Below are 9,731 nucleotides of genomic sequence, written 5' to 3'. Positions count from 1 at the left end.
GGTCGCCTCGAGATCCTACAGGGCCCAGGCTGCGTGCGCCAAGTTCCTATCCTCTGGAGTCTGTGCAGTGCTGCAGCTGAAGGCTCCTCTTCTCCCACATTTGTGTGTTTGTGCGCTCCCTCTTGGAAGAAGGTTTCTCACTAAAGGCGAAAAGTTCCCGACCCTCCACAGCTCACACACGCGGCTAGTCCCATATTACCAATCTGCCAGGTGCAGAGAACAGCGCAAGAGCCTGGAATTTGGAGAGCTCACCTGAGTGAAGGGGACATGTTGAGACTCGTGCTTTTCTCCTTTCTTTTCCTTTTCTTTTCTGTTGTCTATTATCAACCTTGAGCTCAGGTCGGTTGTACGCTCCTCTGCTGCGCTTTAAGTTAAACCCTCCTTCCCCCTCTCATTCACCACCCAGCTTCGAACTTAAGCTTGTCCTCTCTCACATAATCTAGAGTGATGCGCTCACCTCTTCAGCAGCCGAGATCAACTCACCCTCAAGGCTTGAAGGCTTGAACTTGCAAGTTGCAGCAATGTTGAATGCAACGGCCGGCCTGCTCAAGTGATTGGTGAGGTTAGTAGTACTGAATGAGGCGGCCCCAGGGGCACATGGCAACTTATCTCTTATAACTTCCAAGTTCAAATTATTTTTCAAAAATGAAAGCTTCAAAGGCATGAAAGGCATGTAATATGTATGATGTATCTACTATCTGATATCATGTATGGGCCGCCCTGGCCAATTTGCATGGGTGGCTAGGTGAATTTGAAAATTGGCCTTCCACAGTTTGGAACAATTAGTCCAGGAAGACTTCTCCCTAACCTAGGTCTTGCCAAGCAGAAATAATTTTTATATTGGTCTTCCTGTATGGAAGACCAAATATTGAGCTTGGTTTTCGTTTGCAAACCAAAACTTTTAAAAGACTTCTGGTAGCAGCTTTAAGGACCCAAGATTACTTGGGAAGACTTCCATCTTTAGCACTGATATACAGTTCCACAATATTATGTCCTCTGCCAACAATCATCAATATATATATATATATATATATATATATATAAATTTATAGATTCGAGAGCTCATGTAGATCTGTGAAATTACCCTTAGCCGAGCAATTATAGAGGGCACTCGGCTGCCCGTTGATCGTGTAGGCATCGGAGAAATTAGGGCCGGCTCCAAATCATAGAGCTTGCTTTATCACAGTTTCTGTGTCGGAATTCCACCCCTCACTTGTAAGTTGCAAAAATATATAACCGCATGTTACAAGCTATAAAAAATAATAAATTAGATGTGAGCATTGTCGTCCATCACATGATGATGATGGTGGCCAAAGTTATCTAATTATCAATTTAGGGGGGGGGCTGAGCGTACGGAGGACAATAGGGATTTCTTTGGCAAGATAGGGGAACGGATAACTGTGTTGCACTTTTGGGAGGATGATGAAGGCCCCGTGCACACTAGAGTGCCTGTGCCTACCACATTGGCCGGTTACGGTAAAGTTGTAGAGGTAACTCTCGCCCGTCAGTCGGATGGATGGCCTTAGGTAATACTCTCCAATGTGGAAAGATGCCTTTTAATTGGTAGAGTAAAGGTTGACTGCGCCATGTGGTGATAGGAAATTCTTAAGCCTTGTATATATTCTAATTTGTGTGGCTAAGTAGTAAAGCAAAGTTTTTTACTATTCCAATGTGGAAAGATGCCTTTTAATTGGTAGAGTAAAGGTAGACCGCATCGTGTGGTGATAGGAAATTCTAAAGCCTTGTATATATTCTAATTTGTGTGGCTAAGTAGTAAAGCAAAGCTTTTTACTATTTAGTAATACTAGTGGATAACTCGTGCTTTGCACGTCTTCCGATACTCCAAATTTAAATTCTACCCAAACTTCCTCAAACCTCCTCCTCCTCTTCCCTAACCTCCACATTCTTGTCACATGAAAGTTTTGTCAAATTCTTCCTTAACATAATATATAGATATAGTACATTGCAGTATATATGTTTCGTTGTATTGAGAGAGGGAGAGAGACGAGACAAGAGACACTACTATACGCTCTGCAAGAATGAATCATATTAGTTAGAAATCACATATATATAGGCAAGACCTAGAGTGAGTTAGGGCTAAATATAGCTCCAACACCCCCTTTCAAATAAAGGTCTCCAGCTGCAAGTAAAAAAACCCTTGGGAGCACAAGGGAAAAACCCGAGCTCCTACCTATAAATGTACAATGCCACCTTAAAGTCCATGTGCAATTTGCTTCTATATAAAAAGTAGAGAGAATAAATGTGCATGATGTGAAGTAATGTGTGAAGTGTCCTAAAGTCTATAGGCTATGTACAAGTCTACACAAAATTGACATGATGTGAGATGTGCTAATCTCCAAAAAGAGAGGCCGCCGCAACTCTAAGTTCTGATCGCAAAAGTGTAAATCGAGCTTCATGGAGTCCTTTGGTGAGAATTTCTGCAATCATTTGATCAGTTGGACAATATTCTACCATTATTGCTCCTTTCCTTACTTCATGTCGACGAACATAGTGATAATGAACCGCAATATGCTTGGACTTGCTATGTTGCCTGTAGTCCTTGGCTAGACTAATAGCACTTTGGTTATCACATCTAAGAGGAGTGCTTGAGGAAGGAGAATGACCAATATCAGCAAGCAATTATCAAAGTCAAACCAATTCACGAGCTTCTAAAGATGCAACTATATATTCAAACTCTGTAGTAGAAACTGTAATACAGCATTGTTTCTTGCTAGCCCAAGATACCAAACAGCCATTGATAAAGAAGCAATTACCATTAGTGGATCACCTGGACAAGTTAGAGCTTGCCCAATCAGCATCTAAATAAACCAAAAGATTAAGAGAAGTTGATGAAGATATGTCTTCTTGACAGCGATATACATGTCCGAAATCTGCAGTGCCCTTCAAGTACTTCAAAACATGTTTAGCTTGAGACCAATGTCTTCTAGATGGAGAGGACAAGCATTGTCCTAACAAATTTGCTATAAACAAAATATGAGGACGAGTGCTCATGCCCACAAATTGAAGACAACCAACAAGATTAGCATACGGTTGATTTAAAGCTAATGATTCAGTCTCAATATTTGCAGAAGTACTCCTAGTAGAGCTTGCAAGACAAGGAGTGTTTGCCGAATGTGCAATAGCCAATCCAAACTTTTGAACAATATCTTGGATAAACTTTGTTTGATGAAGAAGAAAAATACCATCGTGATGATACCTTTGAACTTGAATACCAAGGCATGAATGGATGTCACCAAGATCCACCATATCAAAGGTTGAGGATAAAAACTTTTTTACTTGTTGCATGAAAGATAGATTATTAGACACAAGTACAGTGTCATCAACATAAAGGGACAATATCACAAAATGGTTATCCACATTGCGCTTGATATAAATATTTGGATCATCAGAGAAGCAAGAAACAAACCCCTAAGATGTGAGAAATTAATCAATCTTGATGTACCATGATCGTGAAGCTTGTTTTAGTCCATAAAAAGCACGGTGGAGTTGGCATACAAGATGTTCCTTTTCAGGAATTGTAAATCCTTCAAGTTGCTCCAGATATATTTCCTCCTTTAAGTCTCCATTAAGAAAAGCTATCTTAACATCCATTTGATGTATTTCCAAATCAAACTGAGTGAGTTGCAAAAGCTAGTAGTACTCGAATGCTTGTACTACGAACTACGGGTGAAAAAGTGTCATGATAGTCAATCCCTGCAATTTGTGAGTATCCCTTTGCAACTAAACGAGCTTCGAATTTATCAAAGGATCCATCTGCCTTTGTTTTAGTCTTGTAAATCCACTTACATTTGATAGGAGTATGATCAGAAAAGGTAGATTGGTAAGAACCTATGTACCTTTCGAGATCAAAGACTCATATTCATCTTCCATGGCTTCCTTCCATTGTTCCTTTTGTGAGAGGACATAGCTTCTGTGTAAGTTGAAGGATCTTCACAAATAGCCAATACGTGATTAAAGGTTTCAAGATCATCATCATATATGTGATTAAAGGTTTCAAGATCATCATCATATACATGATTTACACCGTGCTCAAGTTCAATAGGAAGATCAACATAGATATCAAGATTTGTAGTAGTCTCCTTTGAAACCGTAGGATGAACATCAATAGACTTGTCTCCAATATCCATCAAAAGAGTGTTGTCATCATGTAAATCATTGTCCAAAAGTAGAAAGGGAAAAGAAGTGAGTAATGTTTTTGTATCATCAGCATCATCTGTGGACCATGAACTTCCCATCAATGAATATAGCATCTCGACTAACAATTACCTTTTGAGAGACTTGTGACCCTTTGGGTTGTCAGAATAACCAATAAAAATAACCTTCAAACCTGAAGTTTCTAGCTTGTGTCGTGTCTCTTTTGCGATATGAATATAAGCAATACACCCAAAAGTCTTTGAAATGTGCAATAGAAGGAGTTTGGCCTGTCCAAGCTGTGATTGGAATCTTACCAGAAGGTGCAGTATTTGGAAGATGATTTTGAACAAAAACGGCTGTCAATACTGCTTCTACCCAAAAAGGAGCGAGATAATCCAGAATGAATAAGCATGCATCTGATTGCATTCAAAATTGTATGATTCTTTCGCTTTGCAAATCCATTCTGTTGGGGAGAATATGGAATGGTATACTCATGGTGGATGCCGTGGTTGATGCAATGATCATGAAATAAGTTAGAAATATATTCACTACCACCATTATCAGTTCGAAGAATTACGACTCTTCGACCAGTGTGATTCTCCACATATATTTGGTACCTCTTAAATGTGTCCAATGCTTCTGATTTATGTCGTAGCAAAAAGACATTTGTATATTGTGAAGTCATCAATAAAAGTAATGAAGTAACGGTAGCAAGACTTGGATGGAGGAAAGGGTCCACAAATATCAGTATGAATGAGATCCAAAAGATTATTTGAATGAATATTTGTAGACATTGGAAATGGCTTACGACGATGGTGTTTGCCTAGAGCACAATATTCACATATCCCCATATGCGGGTGAGATTTGAGGTCCATACCTCTCACAAGATCATGATATCAAGAAGCTTTGAGAAATTTGAGTGAACAAACCGATGATGCCATAGCTTACAATCTAGATCTCCTAAAGCTATAACAACATTTGCAACATCCTCATTCAATGAAAGTTCAAAGACATTACCATGTCGAGGAGCAACCGTAATAGTGGTGCCATCCTTTTCGATGCGACACTTTGTATTATCAAATCCAACAAATAGACGAAGATCCACTAGCCGTGCAATAGAAAGTAAGTTTCTTTGTATATCAAGAACATATAAAACTCCTTGCAGTATTTTGGTTGAGAAAGAAGTTCCCAAATACAAGTCGCCAATACCCATTACTTGGCAAGTTATATTATTAGCAAGATAAACCACTTTCTTGATAGGAATTGGATGATAATTGTGTAACCATTGCAATTGATATGTCATGTTGCCAGTAGCACTAGAATCAATAATAAAGAGAGAACCATCACGAACATGTAGTACCTTTTTTGGAGAGACATTATAATGAACCAAATTAGCCTCTTGATGAACATTGTATTCATCATGAGGATTTTGTTGAGTAGCATAAGCTTGATTTCAAGCTTCATCACTCATAACGCCTCTTGAATCATCGACTGGATGAATGCCTTGTGCTCCCATAATATTCATAGGTTATAGAAGAGGAAGAACCCCTTGATAAACGAGGTTGCTTATTTGTAATACCGTGTTCTTCATCGTACTCTCATGCCCAACATTCAGATAACAAGTGACCAGTTTTGTCACAATAAGAACAACGCTTTTGAGGAAATCTCAAACGAGAAGAATTACCTCCTCTTTGGAAGCCACGAGATGTAAATTGGGAGGAGAAAGAAGGACGTTGCTGAAATGGACGTCTCTGGATAGCAAAGGCTGTCTCTGATTCTGTGTACTCTTGGGCAATCATCATGACCATTTCATGAGTTACCGACGTCTGTGAGACGATCATGATGTTGAGAATATTCAATCAAAGAAATACATGTATGCTCAAAGTCAATTCCATCCTTGTTAGATAATATAGTGGCAATATTATCATACAAAGGATCCTTCACCGTATCAAGAAGGTGTGTAACCAATTGAGTTCGAGGAATAGGATCCCTGCAACAGTTTTCTTCTCAAACATAGTGATAAGATAGTTCCATATAGCATATGACGTGGATAACAGATAAACATCTAGCATGAGTGAATCGTTAAGGGTAGAAAGTATATATCGAGATGAGCAGCCTTATCACGATGAATCCAATGTGCATGATCAATTTTCCACTGTTCAAAAATAGGACCTCGGGTAATAATAACATCATTCTAAAGTGGATCAATAGGTTGAGGAGGTGCAAGAATACCAAGAATAATATCTGGCAATTTGTCTCCTTCCAAAATTAATAGCCTCTTGTATTTCCAACCAGGAAATCCTTGGCCTTGGAAAAGAGGAATAGAATGCTGCCCAGAAGGAAATCCGTTAACAAATATGGTATTTGCCATGTTTGGTTGTGAGAACACGTACAAGATAAGATCGCAGAACTTACAGACCATGTATGAGATATGAGAAATGTAGCCAAAAATAGGCTTGCACCAGATGACGAGCATAAAGTGATTGTGTAAAGAATAGAACGTGAACCAAAATTAGAACTCTAAAAGTGGAGACCCGTGTCTCATGCTCGTAACAAAACTTAGAGGTCCATAAAAGATGAAAATAATAATAAGAAAAAGCATCGCGTTAAGAAAAAGCACCGCGTTATGACGTAACTTACACGGCAAGTTTTATATCTAATTGTAGCTTGTATAGCAAGCATCCGTCTCAAGCTTTCATGGAAAGCTTTCACGATCAAATCTTGATTACGACGACTCAGAGACAACTACCTGTTTGCTCTCACAAAGAACCTGTTTTACTGTTTTAGATGCAGTTTTCTTGAACTGTCCTAACTTTTGACTCAGAACTCCAATTGACAAACTACTTCGATAGGATTTACCAGCACTATACAATCTACTTTGGTTTAAAGGACACGATTAAGAAATAATTCTAATTACAACAAGTGGAGCTATGAAATCATGTAGGCAACATATAATCAAAGAACCAATCAACCTACGCAAAACTGTTACCCTACACAAAACTGTTACCAAAGATCAATCTTGTAAGACATGAAATCATAATCATAAATTGAACAAGAAGACGTAGATGCTTCCCTTATGATTAGAATCGCTCTTATACCATGTTGAGAGAGGGAGAGAGACAAGACAAGAGACACCACATATGCTCCACAAGAATAAATCATATTAGTCACAAGTCACATATATATAGGCAAGACCTAGAGTGAGTTAGGGCTAGCTATATATAGCTCTGACACACTGTCCATGAGATTTCAAGACGTCATTATATAGAAAACTATTTTCAATTAGATATGTGATTTTCCTCTTCTTCCCTCATCAATCTAGTAGGAAAGCTGGGTTTCATCTAGGAGATTCAAACGTGTTCCAACTACTCTATACAATTGTTTTCTCTCAAATTGATGAAAAATGGTTCTAGTACTCTTTGAAATTCCACTAAATAATCTCTTAGATAGTGAGAGAGAGAGATAGAGAGAGACATAGAGAGATGTTACGGCTACTAAAACAACTATGAGACCAGAAAACAAATAGTGCAAGTGAACGAGTCACACAACAAAAACTAGTCCACATGAAAGGACAAAACAATGCAGCTTCTACATGGAAGGAAAACTCAATGTCGCTACTCAAAGCTAGGACCCATGCACTATGGAATCAGAGCCTTGCTTTTGATCCACTCTCTTGCATTTTCTTGGAAATCTTTTGAGTGTTCTTGATTTTCTTGATGTTTTGATTTTTGTGGTGAGGCTATGCATTTTTTTTGCCTTTCTCATGGTTTTTTGGAGACTCATCAAACACATAATGCCTAGTCAATACTTGCTATGGTGGATGACTAAGGCATAGTTGGAGCCCTCTTTGAAACTCTATGGGGAGCTATTTCTTGCACGATTTTGTCCATGAGGAAACCATGAAGCTATCCATGTTTTTGGTTGATTGAGAAGATCGAGATGCCAAAAAATGCAAAAAATGCTTGCTAATGCAAATACTAAGAGTAAGCAAGTCCCTAATCTCATCAATGCTTCAATTTCTTCTTCTCTTGCATATTAGGGATTTCATGAAAAATTTAGGGTTCTTCATCAGATTTTGGAAAAAATTCTTCATCAATCCTCCTTTTCATGCTTGGCTACATTCATATGTGATTAGCTGTTGCATGAATAGGGGATTTCATGGGAATTTTCATTTTCTTGGAAAAAAGAGGGTTTGGGATCAGCTTTTTTATGAAATATTTACATAATGAGACCAGCCCAACCTTCCTCTACCTATACATGTGTTCAATGTTTGATTTCAATCAAGATTTAGGGTTTCTTGGCCCACTTGAATGATTTGGGATTTTCTTGAAAATTAGGGTTTTCACTTAAAATTTTTGATATCCAGGGTGTTAGTTCTCTTCTCCTATCTCTCCTCTACCCTTTCATATCATTAATTTGCAATAATGATCACAATTTTAGGGTCTCGTAAAGAGACATAGGGTTTTGGAAATTGCCTTCAAGATTAGGGTTCGTGGTGGGATTTCTTGAGTTTTCAATCTACAATCCTTCTTTCCTTTATCTTCTCTATACAATCATGCAGCACTGCTTGATTAATTTGGCCAAGGGCATTAGGGTTTCGGTAGAAAACAAGGTTTACAAAAAAGTCTTGCATATCATGGGATTTTCATCATTCCCTTGCATATAGCTTGCATTGCTTTGAACCTCTACTTGCTCTTTATCATTCTCTCATATTTTCCCAATCATTTTACCCTATACATGCAAAGAAGTCAACAATTGCAGTGAAATAAAAGAAGAGTATGCAATCATTGTGCTTATTGCATTTGTTATGCCTTGTGAGGGCATGGTTCGTTTCTTTTTGATTGGATGACTATTGCAAGCCTTGGAGAAAAGGATTTTGAGGAAGAAAGTGTAAGAGGAGCATAATGCAAGCATGATTACATGCTAAAGTTATGAGCATGAGTACATCATAATGCAAGCATGATCACATGTTAAAGTTGTAATGTGGATGAGAATGAGTACATGTTTGGAATTGTAAGCCATCAAACACTTTAATGTCTTTACATTGTTAAATTCTCAATCGAATTGTACAAGTTCAATTCAATCAAGTACTAGAGTCTAGTATGTGAGAGGGTACCCTTGGCATTGGTGGAGAGCCAAGGAGCAGAGTGGCTTGAACTCTCCTTGTTGTGAGTGCTTTTGGAAAAGCGAAACGTAGGGGGATAAGGTACATGGTGTTCCAGACATGGCCTCAACTCTTTTGGCCCCTAGTGTGGTGTCCTCTATGGATTTGTCTTCTTCTTTTATCTAGCATGCTTATGTGTATTTTCAGTTCTCAAGATTGATAAGATTATCGTGTTTACAGTTGCCCTTTCATTTACAATAGCCACCTATTCCGCAACAATCTTTGCATCCAAGATATTTGGTGGAGGTTTCGTGTTCCAATCTATGAATGGGGGTTATCCTCAAGGGGGCATGGGAATGCAAGGGAATTTTGGTGCATAGTGGCTTGTTTGGAAACATGGGAGGGTCAGTAGGACTGCATGGTATTTAGGGTGTGGGAACTGGAAGTGTTGACCCTAGTATGGGCATGAATT

This window comes from Cibotium barometz, chromosome 31 (assembly GCF_041138505.1).
Source record: "Cibotium barometz isolate CiBa-2024 chromosome 31, ASM4113850v1, whole genome shotgun sequence".
Classification (NCBI taxonomy): domain Eukaryota; kingdom Viridiplantae; phylum Streptophyta; class Polypodiopsida; order Cyatheales; family Cibotiaceae; genus Cibotium; species Cibotium barometz.
The sequence above is the reverse complement of the archived record's forward strand: the minus strand, read 5'-3'. Positions refer to the sequence as shown.